Genomic DNA, 18926 nt, shown 5'->3' on the forward strand with positions numbered 1-18926 from the left:
GATGGCATTTTTCTGGAACATGTTAGGGCCTACATAATTTATCAGTTGTGATGATAAAATATTTTTAATAATATTTTAAATCTTGATTTCTTTTGCCATTAACTTCATAGTATTTCATAATGTAATAAAAATATTGATGTGATATAATTTGGCAACAACAACAAAAATTTAAATATAAGATTCGATTGGAACACAGGATATTATATGTGGAAAATTTGATTTTAGCCACTGCACTACCATTACACTTGGTTTTTCAGTGCACTAGAAATTTGATGAAGTCATGTTGAGGCTTTTACCATCATTTTCTTTAAAGTAGTTGCGTGTTGGCACCTAAGCCAAAATAGGTTTCCTTTCATTTTCCTCCTCCTACCACCCAAGTTTCAACTGTATCAGAGAGTGACCTATTGTGAGTACCCATTGCCATTTGAAGTTCTTTACTATACCTATGAAGCACAAACTGTTTCTTTTTCCTCTTTATATTATTTTCACCGATAATTCGAATTAGTCCCATAGCATCTCTTCTATCTTTTCCTCTTTAGAAACAAAATTACTCTTTCCTTACATTCTCTTCAATTATACACACCATTCAGTACCCTCAATATAATTCTGACTTTGTGAGAGATTGTACTGACTGTTCTGTACTCTGTGCATTTCATGGTATGTGGTTTTTTAGGGATTAGGACTATCACTGTCCTGACAAAGTTCTTTGGTCATATACCACTTTTAAATGTCATGTCACACAAAGCTGTCATTTCTACTGAACTCTTTCCATACATACACTGAAATAATTTTGTAGGATGACCATTCAGTCCAGTAGATTTATCTCCATTCATTTCCCTTAGTGATTTTTCTTCTTCAGGGTTCAAAATTGAAACTCCTTTATCATCTTCTTGTATCACATCTTCCATTTTGATGGTTAGATGTGGTTTCTCCCATGCTCTATATCTCTTTTCAATATTCCTTTCCTCATCTTCTTACTGTTTCCTTGCACAGTATATTATCGTTTTCAGCCTCTGTGTCTCTTCCTCTACTCTTCATTGCCAATATATCCAAAGTAATTTTCCATAACTACATATAAAGTTGATCATATTGCACTTTTCCATGCAGGTTTTCTATATTATCACATTTTTTCAGCTACTCCTCCCTTCTCAACTGATTATTTAGACTTTTTTATGTTGTGTGATTATTCTCATCTTCTTGGTTTTTATATTTTCTACTTTTTTCCAATTTCTTTATCATCATACAGCTCAAGAATTGTGAAACAGAGACAAGTTGTCTTTAGGTTGAGCGTAAATATTATAAATGGAGTAAAATTTGTTCATTTGTATAGAGTATCCTCTATAAAGCATGAATTTATTGATTAGTAATAATCTATTTTCTAGATGTGCATGTCATTTCTGCAGTTCATCATAGCCACATTCTGCTTGTTGAGCCACATGCTCATCTCAAAATAACACAGAGAGGCACATGGGATTTGATTATAATACTGTTGCAATTACTGTGTTTGTCATTTCATTACTCTTCATAAGCCAAGCAGAGTGAATTTCTGTTAAAATAAATGCATCCAAGGGACTCCGAAAAAGTACACTACTGGCCATTAAAAGTGCTACACCAAGAAGAAATGCACATGATAAACGGGTATTCATTTGACAAATATAGTATACTAGAACTGACATGTGATTACATTTTCACACAATTTGGGTGCATAGTTCCTGAGAAATCAGTACCCAGAACAACCACCTCTGGCTGTAATAATGGCCTTGATACGCCTGGGCATCGAGTCAAACAGAGCTTGGATGGTGTGTACAGATACAGCTGCCCATGTAGCTTCAACATGATACTACAGTTCCTCAGTAGTAGTGACTGGTGTATTGTGACAAACCAGTTGATCAGCCACCATTGACCAGACGTTTTCAATTGGTGAGAGATCTGTAGAATGTGCTCACCAGGGCAGCAGTCGAACATTTTCTGTATCGAGAAAGGCCCGTACGGGACCTGCAACATGCGGTTGTGCATTATCCTGCTGAAATGTAGGGTTTCGCAGGGGCCGAATGAAGGGTAGAGCCACAGGTCATAACACATCTGAAATGTAATGTCCACTGTTCAAAGTGCCGTTAATGCGAACAAGAGGTGACCAAGACGTACAACCAATGACACCCCATATCATCATGCCAGGTGATAAACCAGTATGGTGATGATGAATACTGTCTTCCATTGTGCGTTCACCACGATGTTGCCAAACAAACACAGTTGCGACCATCATGATGCTGTAAACAGAACCTGTATTCATCCAAAAAAATGACGTTTTGCCATTTGTGCACCCAGGTTCATTGCTGAGTACACCATTCCAGGGGCTCTTGTCTGTGATGCAGAGTCAACGGTAACTGCAGCCATGGTCTCCGAGCTGATAGTCCATGCTGCTGCCAACGTCGTAGAAACAGTTTGTGCAGATGGTTGTTGGCTTGCAAACGTCCCCATCTGTTGGCTTGGGGATCGAGACCTAGCTGCATGATCCATTACAGCCATGTGGATAAGATGCCTGTCATATTGACTGCTAGTGATATGAGGCTGTTGGGATCCAGTATGGCTTTCCGTATTACCCTCCTGAACCCACCGATTCCCTATTCTGCTAACAGCCATTGGATCTCGACCAACGTTAGCAGCAATGTCGCGATACTATAAACCGCAATCGTGATAGGCTACAATCTCACCTTTATCAAAGTCGGAAACGTGATGGTACGCATTTCTCCTCCTTACACGAGGCATCACAACAACATTTCACCAGTCAATGCCAGTCAACTGCTCTTTGTGTATGAGATATCGGTTGGAAACTTTCCTAATGATAGTACATTGAAAGTTCTGCCACAGGCACCAACCTTGTGTGAATGCTCTGAGAAGCTAATCATTTGCATATCACATCATCTTCTTCCTGTCAGTTAAATTTCACATCTGTAGCACATCATCTTCGTAGTGTAGCAATTTTAATGGTGAGTAGTGTAGTTACATATACTTAAAAATTTTTGATGATATATTGCCATGGAGAGGGAGTTTAGATACACTTATACTTCTCAAACTTGTCACATAATGTTGTAACAAGAAACACCAGATGTTCATTTTATGTGCAAACCTACACTGTCATTAATAAATCAGATTATGAAAATCAGATATTAAGTAGCTGAGTAATACTCTTATTCGCATACTGCATTGAACTACCATGAAAATTTGTAAAAGTATTTAAGTGTATTAATCTTATCCTATTATAACACCACAAAATACTAAAACACAATCAAAATATGGCTTTGCATGTGTCTATGAAGAAATGTGGAACACCCACTAGCTATTTGAATAGTTTGGAAGAGATTTCATTCCAGTTTGTTACAAGCATAACAGTTATCATTCATTAACAACATAAATATTCTCTGCCATGGATAAAATTTTGTTATATCTTCACATTTGTATCAAAAAATACAGAAGTAAAAAGTCTATTTTCAGAATAAATTCTCTCATGCACATATAAACAAGCACATTTACCTTCAAAATAGCAGAAATATTCTATAACTGACTACAACTACACAAATTAGAAGATGACAAGTAATTTTTACTCTCTGAACATAATGTTACATCTATTGAGTAATGTAGAGAAATCTGATTGTGTGTTTACATTTTGTGTTTAGGTAAATCGCCTCTGCACATACATAGATTGTATTGTTTGGATATAACAATGATAAAATCACAACTTCTGAATAAAATAAGTAGGTCCTATTTTAAGGAACCTGCCCAGATATCCATGAATGTCAAAGTGCTGCTTCCATGGGAGAAGGTGTGCTGACACCGGAGCAAATCTGCCTGGAAGATTAACAATAAGGGTTAGTGTTCTGTCCAGCCTGGATGTGGTTTCTAGGCCATTTCCCATATCCCACTAGGTGAATACCGTGCTAGTGCCCAAGTCCCACCACAGTTATTCATTCTGCTGACATTCAGAAAAATTTCACTGACTACCACATGAATAACACTATATACTTACCAGTTGAGGTAGACACATTTCACCTTGGGGAGTGACAGTGTGGAAATAGGAAGTGCATTTGGTCACCCCTTAAATTAACCATGCCAAATCCATTAACAATTATGCTGATCCTGTACCAATTCAGGACAAAGGCACAAGAAAAATAGGAGGTCCAAATTTAAGAAAGAGTTTGGATGTGGAGTGAAATATCTCCTCAAGATTCGAAGCTATAAAATTAAACAGGGCTACAAAATATGAGGTCTGTTCAAAAAATTCCAAAACATTCATAATTTTATACCATTGGTTTGTTGGAGCGAAATGTGGCTGGCATCCCTGCTTGTACCTATGTTTAATATGTAACTGCCAGAAGTTTTGTTGTCATATGTATGTTAGTTATTGCTCACTGCTGTATTGAGTAGAATGTCATGTTGCACAGTTTGTGAATTTCAAGATGGTAGAATTAGAGGAGCAATGCATCTGCATTGAATTTTGTGTGGAGCTCAAGAAAACCTGTATAGAGAGACACAAAATAATGCAGGAAGCCTACGGTGATGAGAGCTTAAGCCACACTTTGTGTTATGAATGGTTCACATGGTTTAAAAATGGCTGGGTTGTCAGGTCAAATGTCAAAGCGATTCTGATTTGACTTTGATGGATTAGTTCATTCATGCCACAGGGACAAACTGTTAATCCATGGTACTATCAGGATCCATTAAGACACTATTACAACACCTGTGAGAAAATGTAAGAAGGAAATGGTCTGCAATGTGGCGAGACAATTCATGGTTCTTGCATCACAATAATGCACCCACACATTCATCCCTGTTCATGCATGACTGTGGCACAAAAAATGAAATCAGTGTGCTGCCTCATTCTCTGTTCTCTCCAGACTTAGCCTTTACAGACTTGTTTATTTCCAAAGTTTAAAACCTTATTGAAAGGATGAAAATTTGCAATGATCAACGAGATAAAAGAAAATTCACAGACCTCGTCTCACACAACCATGCAAGAGATGTACCAAGACTGCTTCCAGAATTAGAAACGTTGTTGGAAGCAGTTAATCAATTGTGGAGGAGAGTATTTCAAAGGACATCATGTACAATAAGTAAAAGGCAAGCACAAATAAATGTTGTGGAGAAATTTCTGGAATTTTTTGAACAGAGCTCATAGATTTCAAGGGAAACTTTATACAGATTGATAGGGCTAGCTTCTTACTGGAATTTTCAATGGCAGAGCTTAAGGGATGGCACTAGTGGACACTGTAACAAGAGTGACACAATGTGTCAATGATCGTGGATGTAAAAAACGAGTTTGAAAAACGAGTACTACTGGAAGGGTTTAACATGAACTTCCCTACCTTGGCAATGCAGATCGGCAATACAGACATTCTGGTCATGCTTCGTCAGCAGCATAAGAAACCATGTCACCATAAGAATGTCCAAACTAGTCTCAGTCTGTTGTGGGTCCAAGTCAGCCCTCTCACAATGCTTAGTTGGTATGGCTGTCCTTTCACTGAACTTGTAAATACATGTGGATGAGGAGCTGGTGACATTCCAGCATGGAATTCCACATTCCAGTACCCAGCAGAGTGTCAAATAAAGAATCTGGAATGTTAGACTTTTGTCTCATGGAGAGGATTTTGGCCAATGAGATACGACATCATTTTACATCACAAGCAGAACCTTGGAGCTGCCATATTTTATGGCATTAAATATTGTATTTGGTGGATTTTCTCTCTCGTTGAGTATATGGAATGAAAAATTAAGAATCTCTCAAAGATTCATTATTTTAGCTACAGTTTTTTTATAAAAGTTGGCCATTTTGATAAAATTTTCATATTAAGTATCAAATAATGACATTTGTAAATAGAGTCTTTACACAGTGTATCTCAAGTATGGAGGCCCAGCAGCTATGTTGAAACTATAGAACAATTAATAGTACTGTGGTCTATCAGCTGTGAAGAGAAAAGTAGCAGGTTCACATCCACCTCCTTCCAAATTCTTTTCACCATTTGTTTTTCAAAAGATTATGGGTCTTTCTTATTCATGTAATGTATTTCATTTATCATCTGTCACATAACGTACACTTTGAGTGAAAAATTCCACAGAAAATATAACAGAAATGGAAAATTAGTTTATTCCTTCGTAACATTTGCATGAAAAAAATTCAAGTCCACTGTGGTGAAGTGTTAAACACCCATTACAATAAACCTAATAAAAAATTAGAGTGACATGAAACAGCACAGTTATTGTATCACTGTATCTTTAATCAAACAGAAAGAAAATATAACCCAACTGTTCTGAAAAGTTTTGTGAGCATTGTACTTTCCTCGATCACAACCACTCCACTGCAGTTTCCTGAACTCGATAGAGGTGTAAAGTGAATGGTATAACCAGCAATGGCAGTTATAGTGGAAATCTGAAACACCATTCAGTAAACAATGAAAATATCAGTACACACTTTCAACACTGATTAAAAAATGGCTGATATAGGAATTACTGCTTTGGCTACATAGACAATACAGCTAATGGATCAGACTCAGAAGTATTGGCTAATTATTGAATGGCAGTTCTTGGCATACAAAAATCCTTTAAGTGTACCATTGTCGTTCAATAGGAAATACAGGGTATAAGAGTAGTAACATGCCAACTAAACTTAAGAGTCAACTCCCAAACCCATTGAAACATAAATCATACAAAAAAATATTCATTTCTTAAAATACTAATAGACATGACAAAATAGCACTATGAACCTTATACATGAGAAAGAAAAAAATGTATATAGCCTACAAGCAGTACACGAAGTGCTACAGTGCAGTGTTCCACTCAAAACATGACAGGCTGCAAGGCAAGAAGTGTACATGTGTGCACCATGAATTGACAGGAGGCATCTGAAGGCACATGTTAACACATGCCACATGTGCAAAGAGGTCTAAATGACCTTGAAGAAGCCGTATGTTCTAAAGCACAGCTGGGGCCATGCACCAGCCACAGAGCTACCGCTACATGTAAAACACAGTAAGACAGTAACATGTAAGCAAAGAACAGGCACCAGCAATAGTCAGCAGGGACTTTGTGTCACTTTTGCAAAAGCAGCTGACAGACTGACACCAATTCTGTACATGAATTAAGGGACCTTAACTTTTATATAACACCAGACCAACCTTAACAGCAGAGGACATAAATAAGGTAACATAGCATGGATACAGCAAACCCAAGACTCAAAGGTTCTGGTCACTCATGTTAGGAATCCATATCTGCATAGAAACCACAACAGTGACATGGAATTTGTCTCAAATGAACTGGAATGTGGTAAGAAGTATGACAGTTTCAACTTCAGATACCATTTCAACAAGTAGCCAAGGGAAGAGTACAAAACTTCACTGGACAAAAGAGCAGGGCAACTTTACCAAACTGTTTGTTTAAAAAAAACACATAGTTCTAATCACTTACTTATACTCATTGCAGGAAAAAAGCAAAATGGATGTTTCCAAACAAGAACAATCAACAAATCAAACCTATAAAAGGTGTCACTGTAGAAAAACCCACATGGCGAGGAAACCCTTATGCACTCTTACAATCCCAAAGAAAATCCTAATATAAGCATAAAAACCTAAAGGAAGTTCTTAAGAGTCAAAACAGACAAAGTAAAATCCTTTATTACAGAAAATAATATGAAATGGATTATATATCACAGCCACTTAAAGAGAATTACAGTAGTGATAACTGCAACATCTCTGTATAATATAATCTGCTGAATATAAGAAATGGTACTTTGTTGTACAGGGTCTTGCCATGCAACATAAACAATAAATGAGTGAGGCTATGTTTCAATACCTGAAAGCCTATTTCCTTATACTTGTGGAGTGGTCTCTCATAAAAAGACTGAACTACTTCTTACAAAGCTTGTTAGAATGTACTACCACATAATCTCTTTACATGATATCTTCATCTACATACATACTCTGCAAGCCACCATACTGAATATGGCAGAGATTACCATGTACCTTTATTATTCACTTCATTTCCTTCCCCATTCCATTTGCAAATGGCACAAGGGAAGGAATGATACCATATTAGCCTTTAAGTTTTTTTACCTTTCCTTTACAGTTCTTATGCGAAATTTATCTCGGTGGCAGTAGAAATATTCTGCAGTCAGCTGCAAGTGCCTGTTATCTCAACTTCCTCAGCAGTGTTTCATGATAATAATGTAATCTTCAATTCACAGTTTCTCATTTGAGTTCACATAGCATCTCCACAGCACCCAGGTGCTAATCAGACCTACTGGTAACAAATCTAGTAGCATGCTTCTGAATTGCTTAGCCAATGTATTCCACAACTATCTTCTCTCACCAGATCTATTCAGTACCTCCTCATTAGCTACATGACCTACTGATGTGATTTTCAGAATTATTCTGTAAAGCCACATTTCAAAAGCTTCTATCTTGTTCCTGTCTTAACTTTTTATTAGTCACATTTCTCTTCTATACGAGATTACACTCCAGACAAGTACCTGCAGGAAATATTTTGTAACACTTATACTGATATTCATTGCTAACAAATTTCTCTTCTTCAGAAACACTTTTTTGTCATTTCCAGTATACATTTTACATCCTCTCTACTTCACACATTATCGGGCCAAATAACAAGACTCATCTACTAATTTCAGAGTCTTGTTTCCTAATGTAATTTCCTCACCATCATCTGGTGTAGTTTAGCTACATTCCATTACAAATGTCTTGCTTTTGTTAATGTTGATAATAAGCCCTCCTTTCAAGACCCTATGCACTATGTTCAACATCTGCTCCAAGTTCTTTGATGTCCTTGAAAGTATTATAATGTCATTGGCAAACCTCAAAGTTGTTCTTTCTTCTCCATGAACTTAGTTCCTTCTACAGATATTTCTTTGGTTTCCTTTACTGCTTTCTCAGTGTACTGATTGAATAACATCAGTGATACGCTAAAACTCTGTCTCCACTCCTTTTTAAACTAGTGCTTTCCTTTCATACCTGTCAACTCATGACTGACATCTGATTACTGTACAAGTATTAAATAATTTTCCCTCCCTGTATTCTATTCCTTATTCCTCCAGAATTACAAAGAGTATATTCCAGTCATCATTGTCAAAAGCTTTCCCCAAATTTACAGAATTTATAAACATAGGTTTTCCTTTCCTTTGTCATTCTTCTAAAATAAGTCAAAGGCTCAGCATTACTTTGTGTGCTCCTACATTTCTCTGGTATCCAAACTGACCTTCCCCAAGATTGGCTTCTATCAGTTTTTCCATTCTTCTGTAAATAATTCTTATTAGTATTTTGTAGTCCTCACTTACTAAAATGATATTTTTCACATTGATGAAAACTTATCTTATTTGGTATTGGAATTATTACGCTCTTCTTGAAGACTGAAGGTATTTAACCTGTCTCATATACTGGGCATCTGAAACCATAAAAAATGTTTTCTTGTAGATACTTACGGGAATATTCTCTTGAAAAGATGGTAAAAAAACAGTTATGTCACTCTTTAGTTAAGCCTAATGTAATGTATCTGCACAATCAACAACATATGAGTTTATAATTTTTTCTTTGTTTAGTGGTCATTAAAGATGTAAGTGAGACTATCATTTAAAAATGAACCACATTTACAATAATAAATCATAACAACTAGCAGTCTCAGCTGTTCCTTTTTTATGCAAATTTTCTGATCATTTTCAAATATTTTAAACTAATACTTACACTGATAATAAATTGTATATTTAAATGTGAGTACATCAATTGAGTACTATGTAAAAAGCTGTGAAATGTAATTATGGCCATACAGAACAAAACACTACCAAAATGTACTGAGTCACCATGCTGTCACAAGGCAGCCTATTTGATCATACTCCTGATGCAGTCTCTCAGAAGAAAACTGAGTTCATTCTATCCAAGATCATTAATATTTATGATCACTTAACCTATACAGAATGTAGAAGCCAGCTACATAAGTTGACTGACCTTTCCAAGTTCTTACAACTGGTTTCTTGATATCAGGTGTTACATGCTGCTTCCTAAAATCTTTCAATTTATTCTTAAAAACTACAGACGTTTTAATTATTAACACAAAAAGAGTAGAGCAAAAGTATTCAGTTCATTAATTGGGGAGCTGAATTAGTAAAACCACCATCAATCATTAAGGCTATTCATATACATGTTGACTTAACATATGTGATAGAAAATATATGAATCGCATGTTGTACTGGGAACTTGCTATGCAGAACTAACAACTTACTCAACTAACCTTCTCTGCTCTCTGTAGGTAATGATGGAATAGAATTCACTTAGTATTCAGTACACGTGCACTTACATTTACACTGATGAGCCAAAGAAACTGATAGACCTGCCTAATATTGTGTAGGACCCTCCTGAGTATGCAAAAGTGCCATATGATGTGGCATGGTCTTGAGTAGTGTCTGAAGTAGTGCTAGAAGGAACTGACACCATGAATCCGTCAGGGCTGTCCATAAATCCGTAAGAGTCTGAGGGGCTGGAGATCTCTTGCGAATAGCATGTTGCAAGGCATCCCAGATATGCTCAATAATGTTCATATCTGGTGAGTTTGGTGGCCAGCAGAAGTGTTTAATCTCAGAAGAGTGTTCCTGGAGCCGCTCTGTAGCAATTCTGGATGTGTGGGGTGTTGAATTGTTCTGCTGGAATTTCCCAAGTCTGTCAGAATGCACAACAGACGTGAGTGGATGCAGGTGATCAGACAGGATGCTCACGTATGTGTCATCTGTCAGAGTCATATCTAAATACATCAGAGTTCCCATATCACTCCAACTGCATACACTCTCTACCAGCTTGAACAGTCCCTGGCTGACATGCAGATTCTATGGATTCATGAGGTTGTCTCCATACCTGTACACATCCATCTGCTTGATACAATTTGAAATGAGACTCGTCCAACCAGGCAACATAATTACAATCATGAACAGTACAATTTTGGTGTTTACAGGCTCAGGTGAGGTGTAATGCTTTGTGTCATGCAGTCAGGAGTAGACCTTCAGCTTCAAAAGCATATATCAATGGTGTTTCATTGAATGGTTCATGTGCTGACATTTGTTGATGGCCCAGCATTGAAATCTGCAGCAATTTATGGAAGAGTTAGGCTTCTGTCACACTGAACGATTCTCTTCAGGTGTTGTTGGTGCCATTCTTGCATGATCTTTTTCCAGCCACAGTGATGTCAGTGATTTGATGTTTTACCAGATTCCTGATATTCGTGGTACACCCATGAAATGGTCATACAAGAAAATCCCCACCTTGTTGCTATCTTGGAGATGATGTGTTCTATCGCTCATGTGCCAACTATAACACCATGTTCAAACTCATTTAAATATTGTTAACGTGCCATTGTAGCAATTGCAGTGGACTCGTGTTATCTTAGATAGGCTTTGCTAACTGCAGCCCCATATTCTGCCTGTTTACCTATCTCTGTATTTTAATATGCATGCCTATACCAGTTTCTTTGGTACTTCACTGTATAATAGGCTATATTATCACACATCATCATAACAGATAGTAGTAGAGGCATGGTCCTTAGCAAGTGCCATGTTCCAACCAAACATACATCTGTCTATAATGCTCAAAATTTCCTGTTGCTTCAAAAACTCAGCATTGCACCCTAACTCGCAACAGCTAGCAATCAGCATAACATGGCTTTTATGCATTGCAGTTGGTACTCAGACTTGTAGTGTGACAACTTCGATGTCTACCTACATCAGTGTTACTATGTATCACATGTTTAACCTTTAACAAAACACATTATATATGTTAACATTGTGTTCACAACTCACAGAGACCATCACTTATTCTCAGCCATGTGTAGATAGGAGGACTGAATATTACTATGCAGAAATAAGGGAGAGAGGAAAAAAGAAAATGAAGTATTAGGTGTAAGCTGGAGGGAAATAATTCAGTCCATTAGCCCCATAGTCTGGTAAATTACTCAGTAGCCTAGTGGTTCTGGTGGTAGAAGATGCTAATCATAGTATGATGACTGAGCAGGTATCCATAAGCCGAATGCCATCTATTTCTGCTAATAATCTGATAGATCCAAGTGGTACTGAGAAACTTAATGGTCTGTGGCTTTCCTTCCAAGGCCTAGATGCCAGTATAAAATCTGTACTTGACCTCGAATCAAACACGCACTCTCACCAAGGTTTAAGGTTCCAAACTCTTTCTTCTATACATAGACAATTTAGAACTTGGAAGAGAGGGGGTGGAGGGTGGGGGGGGGGGGGGGGAGGGAATGTGGCATAAACCATATAGACTCTCACTCCTGTTCAACAGGTCAGAAATTATTTTCATTGGGTCTATGGAAACTGTGTAGGATAGGACAGAGGAAAGAAGAGAAAGAGGATCATGGCATGAAATCAAAACAGAGGAAAACAGCATGACCAGCTCAGACTCTGTGTTGCTTTTAATCTAAATAATGCAAGCTGCAAGATCCTGGAGATTAGTTGAAAACTCTACCTTGTAATCACCTTAATGAGTAACAAGCAAAAAATATACATCTACAAATGCTTCCTCGTAGTCCAAACTTCAGCCATCAACAAAGCATTAAAAGTGGGCATCATAAATTGCCTTAAAGTTAACACCTAAGAAAAGCACATATCTGTAAATAATGCTGTACCTGGCAGTGTCCTTCCTCACATTCATTAATGCAAACAATGTGGCAGATTAATGCAATAAAGTTTCACAAGTTCCATTTAAATGCTGTACCTACAAAATTAGGACTAGTAACTAGTCAAAATGAATCTCTTTCAAATGTCAGTGTCAGAATAATCAATGTTGTCAGTAATCCCTGAACATTTTCCATTTAAAATTATAATTTCATAGCCTTAGAATTCCTATTTGCTCTTGTTACGCAGAAGTTAAAGGGTACTTACCCATTCATGACAGCATGACACAATGTGGTTGGCAGCAATGCACGTGTGGAGGGCATGGCTACAGGCAGGTGGCACACATAGGGAGACAGTATGGACCCAGTGGTGGCTGCTGGCTACTGCAGAGGAGAGGAAAAACACTCCTGTGTTGAAGCCAGATCACTTGGCGTGAGCAGTTAGCCACACTGATGTATGGGTGGCAAATGGACTGCTTTGCCACTGGTTGTAGGGAGATTGTACTGCCCAGGTGAGAGTGGCAGGTTACTACTTGGTAATGTTGGATCAGTATCATGAACCAAATATATGATTTGGATGACTTGTACATGTGGAGAGCTTCATGATTGGGGTTGATGCACAGTGACATGAAAGTTCTTTCTGCCACTGACTGGCAGATGTGACAATCAAACTGGCCCCAGCAGCACATGTGTAACATGTGCAGCTGCATGGTGCAGCTCAGTGCAATTGTGATGAGATTCTGTCCACACTGTTGTAGTAGTCTCTCCTCTTGGCACTGCGGAATGTGCAGATGCAGCACATTCCAGACTGCATGGCAAGGTGTGACCACAACTGGAAGCATGTACAGCAATGACTCTTGCTTGTTACTCATTAAGGTGATTACAGGGTAGAGTTTTCAACTAATCTCCAGGATTTTGCAGCTTGCATTATTTGGATTAAAAGCAACACAGAGTCTGAGCTGGTCATGCTGTTTTCCTCTGTTTTGATTTCATGCCATGATTCTCTTTCTCTTCTTTCCTCTGTCCTATCCTACACAGTTTCCATGGACCCCAATGAAAATAATTTCTGACCTGTTGAACAGGAGTGAGAGTCTATATGGTTTACGCCACATTCCCTCCCCCCCCCCCCCAACCCCCCCACCACCCACCCCTTCTCTTCCCAGTTCTAAATTGTCTATGTATAGAAGAAAGAGTTTGGAACCTTAAACCTTGGTGAGAGTGCGTCTTTGATTCAAGGTGAAGTACAGATTTTATACTGGCATCTAGGTCTTGGAAGGAAAGCCACAGACCATTAAGTTTCTCAGTCTCACTTGGATCTATCAGATCCCACACAGCACTGAAAGTGATCCAAAAATTTTCTGGTCACCATTCACCCCAAATGGTGGGTTAAATCCTGATTCTGACACCTCCTACACAGGATGCAGAGAGGGGTGTGTTAGCATATAAGGGAAGATGGCAAAATACAAAAGTTGAATTCATTGAACTTGAGATATATTCTTGGTACATGCAAGAAGGGCTCGCCCTGGTGGTGGAGGTAAAAGGCTTACTGCCACGTTGGTCGAAAATAAGAAAGAAACAGGGAAGTGTAGGAAAGTGTTTCACGTTCATGTGGCTGATGCCTGGTCCCATTGAGCAAAGCCAGTGACATATGGTGGTAACCGTTCACTCTATAGGACTGATTGGAGTTAAAAGAGATAAACAATTGTCATCTGCCCTGCAAAGCCATACAGCAACACTACACTTGATTCGGTTCTGGCATTCCCAAATGGTTAATGAGATGCCACAAGTATGCCACATTATTCACCATATGGTAAAAAGCGCCCCTTGCAGTGCGTTTCACTGGAATGAACTGCTTCTATCCTGAAGGGCAGGCTGCTCTGGCACATAGGCACTGTTAGAAGTATACTGGGAGGATACTTCAAAGACTCAATGGAAAAAAAGTTCAAAATAAAATATTTTATGCCCCCAAAATATTCCAAGACTTGATGAAAGATTGATTGTTGGTCTAGAGTCAAACTATCAAAGTCTTGTATACAAAACCACAAACCTGTGGGCACGTACCCACCCACCCACCTATGCATTTCTAAAAGTTGTAATAAGTATTAAAAACATCTAAAACAATATTGTCATGTAGAGGAAGGTGTAAGTAGATGAATGATGAACACTAACTTCACTTAACGAAGGTTTATTCAGCACTTGCAGATACAAGAGCATAGAGCAAACTGCCTCCTGGCAAAACACATATGGTATATATACAGCTACAGAACATTCCAGCACATTGATTCTTGCCATTTGTGGACACTTCTAGAATGTACTAGAACTGAAGATAGACATTAAAATGTTGCAGCTCAGGTGACTTTTGAACTCACGACCGCCCATGCAACAATCTAATATCATAAACACTACACTATGGTGACTGTGCTACTCTTCTTTCTTGAGAGACAGTAAGCATCTTGGTGTTTTCTTCCACTTTTGTACACTATGGTGATGTCATACTCTTGAAGACGTAGTGCCCATCGGGTGAGTCATCCTCTTAGATCCTTAAGACTTATCAGCCAACAAAATGAATGATTGTGTGTAACAACTGTGAATGGCCTTCCATAGAGATACTGTCGAAGTATGCACATGGTCCAGATCACAGCAAGACATTCCCTTTCTGTAGTTGAGTAGTTTCTCTCAGCTTCTGTAAATCCGAAATCTGCATCAGAACAGCACCAATCCCATACCCACTGGCATGTGTGTGTAGATCTGTAGGTTCTCTCTCATCATACAGACCAAGTACAGCACATCAAAAGAATGTTGTTGAGCACCATCCCAGATTAATTTAGCATCGGCTTTTAACAGCTCTTGGAGTGGCCTGGCTTTGATACAAAAGTCTTTGATAAATGACAGTAATAATAACACAATCCAAGGAAGCTTCTGCCACCTCTAATACCTTTAGGAATATGAAATTCCATTATAGATCTCACCTTCTCTGGGTCTGGGCATACATACACCTTCATTTGACACAAGGTTACCAAGTATTTTGATTTCTTTTGCTCCAAAGAGACACTTTCTTGGATTAAGTTTCAGTCTGGCTTGTTGGAGACACTTAAGAATGGCCCTCAGTCTTTTTATGTCTCTGAGAAAACTATAACGTCATCTAAATAACAAAGACATATCGTCCACTTCAGGTGCCTTAGAAGATCATCCATCATTCGTTCAAAAGTTGCTGGTACATTACACAAACCAAACGGCCTTACCTTAAACTGATGCAGATCCTCAGGGGTAATGAATGCAGTTTTCTCATGATCAGCCTCATCTACTTTGATTTGCTAGTATCCTGAGTACATGTCCAAATTTGAGAAAAACTTAGCCTCCTTCAGACAATCTAGCGTATCGTCAATTCGTGGAAGGGGGTAAATGTCCTTTTTAGTTATCTTATTAAGCTTCCTGTAATCAACACAAAAGCACCAACTGTCCTCCTTCTTCCTGAAGAGAACCACTGGTAACGACAATGGGCTCTGCGAAGGTTGAATCATGTAATTATTCATCATTTTCTCTACCGCATCGCAAATTATTCGACGTTCCATTGCTGACACGTGGTATGCTTTCTGGTTCATTGGCTGATGGTTTCCAGTGCTAATCCGGTGCTTCACCATTGATTTGTCTAATTTGCTCTTCACCTGTGGATTGAAGAATTCAGAGAACTCTTGAAGAATGGCAAGTAGCTTCTTCTGTTGTTCCTTGCTGAGATATGGTGATAGTTGAGCTAGATGATCTCGTAGTGGTAGCGCTAATTTCGTCCACAGACTCGGCATAGGAAGTTTCTATGATGCTCAGCTGTTCTGCAATTAACGGCTCAGCTTTAGCTATGCAAATGCGTCTTGGGAGGATCTGCGGTTCTCTGCGACAGTTAACGATACACAATTCACCGAATCCATTCTTAAACGAGATGACAGAGGCTGGGATGAGCAAGTTATTCTTAAGTGATATGTTTCTCTTACATTTCACTATAAGATCCATGGCTTGATGCATGGCATGACACATGACAGCTACATTTCTAGCGCTGACTGCAGGAATGTTCACTTCATCCAGCACACATAGTCTCCACACAGTTGGATGCGCATCTTCCTGCCCACTGTATCTCATCTCGTCTAGCATAATCTTTGAACAACCACAATTCATAATTGCATGAGAAGCTTTCAAAAAGTCCCATCCGAGAGTGACGTCATGACTATAGTCTTGTAAGACGATGAATTCTAAGGGCTGTCTATGGCCACTTATAACCACATGAATGACACTTCTTCCTGTAGGTTTTACATATTTCCCATTAGCCACCTTCAGGAGAGATGTTTTGTTGTCAACGAATACAGTTATCTGCAACTGGCGACGGTACTTCTCTGAAATGACTGAATATGATGCTCCAGAGTCTACAAGAGCTTGGGCTGGTCAGCCACCCATGAGGATATCAACGTAGTTTCCTATCATTTTTGTAGTGGTCAATGGGAGAGGGTTTTTCTCTTCGGCGACCTCACCACCAAGGAAGGTCGCATGCCATAGTTTTCCAGGTTGCGGTGGCTAGATGATCGGCTGGAGTTTCTAAGTGGCGATGGAGACCTTGATCGGAGTGTTGGGGAACATCTACTCCAGCAGCTACCTTGCAGCGATGGTGACCTACATCATCCTGCACCCACATCTTCTTGTTAATCCTCGTCGTCCCAGAGTTGGTATCGGCTAAGATCGGTCTGCTGTCTTCTGGAATGGGCATCATCAAATATTCACCTTCTATCTCGACAATAGCGCACCACATGTCCCGGTTCTTTGCAGTGGAAACACACTGGTTGGTTGTCCTGGGTCCTCCAGATGTCAGTCTTCCTTGGTGCCCAAACAGGTTACTCATGCAGTATTGTGGGAACATAACTTTGCCTGCGTCTCAACTGTTTTACTGTTTTAAAGGGAAATGAAGGACAAGAGATTGGGTTCAATGTCTGTTCCACGTCCTCCCTTATGACCTCTTGCAGCATCTAGGTTTCTTGCACGCTGTGCAATCCAAGTGCCTTCTGAACTTCCTCTCTCACTATCTGACAAACAACACATGTGAAATCAGTCGTTCAGATTTCTTGCATGTAATTCTTTTTTGATGTATTGTCTCAATATACTGGCACCATTTTATGAAGTCATCTGCTGTTGAAGCCTCCTTCAGGAGTAGGGCTTGATACATGTCCTCAGCAACACTCTTCATTAGATGTGAAATCTTATCTTCCTCCTTCATTCAAGGATCCATTATGTTACACAGCACCAAGACGTCTTGAATGTAGGATGCTGTAGTTTCTCTTGGATGCTGTGCCCTGCACTTTAATTTATCATTAGCCTTGCACTTCTGTCATTGTGTGTCTCCGAAATACTTGTGCAGTTCCACCTGGAATATTTTCCTGCTTGTGAACTTCTCCTCATTGTTTTCATACCATTGCTTGGCAGTGGTTTCCAAGTAGAAAAATACGTTAGCCAAACACATGGTGTCATCCCATTTGTTAAATTTGGCAATACACTCATATTACTTCAGCCACTTGTTTGGATCTTGGCCATCGTCACCGGAGAACCCGGAAGAATGTCTCATGTGGTGGCGCCACAGCTGCTGTCATCATGACATCCTTTTCTTCTTCTGTCTCCGGTAGATTGTGATCTGTTCAATATGGATCAAACTCGGGTTTCTCGCCATGTAAACGGCGGCTCTGTCATGGCCTGATGGGAGCCACCGTGTCGTCGATAAAGTGTGCTATCACAAGTTCCAATACCCAGCGTCTCCACCAGAATAATGTCATGTAGAGGAAGGTGAAAGTAGGTGAATAACAAACACTAACTTCACTTAATGAAGGTTTATTCAGCACTTTCACATACAAGAGTGTGGAGCGAACTGCCTCCGGCCACAAGACATACAGCACATATACAGCCACAGAAATTTCCAGTGCAATGATTCTTGCCATTTGTGGATTCTTTTAGCTAGTACTCGAACCAAGGATACAAATTAAAATGTTACAGCTGAGGTGAGTTTTGAACTCATGACCGTCCATCCAACAATCTAGTATCATAACCACTACTCAACAGCTACTGCTCTACCTGGCCTCTTCCATGAAAATATAGCAGCAAAATGTGGTTGACTGTTTATTAAATTAAACACTGGTTTATCCAGTACATACAAGCTTAGGCTACAGTTCATAATACACGCTTGGTGCACTTAGTATGTGCGACCTAAGGTCTCATTCTACATTTTGAAGAGTGTT

The sequence above is a fragment of the Schistocerca gregaria genome, chromosome X (genome assembly GCF_023897955.1).
Source record: "Schistocerca gregaria isolate iqSchGreg1 chromosome X, iqSchGreg1.2, whole genome shotgun sequence".
Lineage (NCBI taxonomy): Eukaryota > Metazoa > Arthropoda > Insecta > Orthoptera > Acrididae > Schistocerca > Schistocerca gregaria.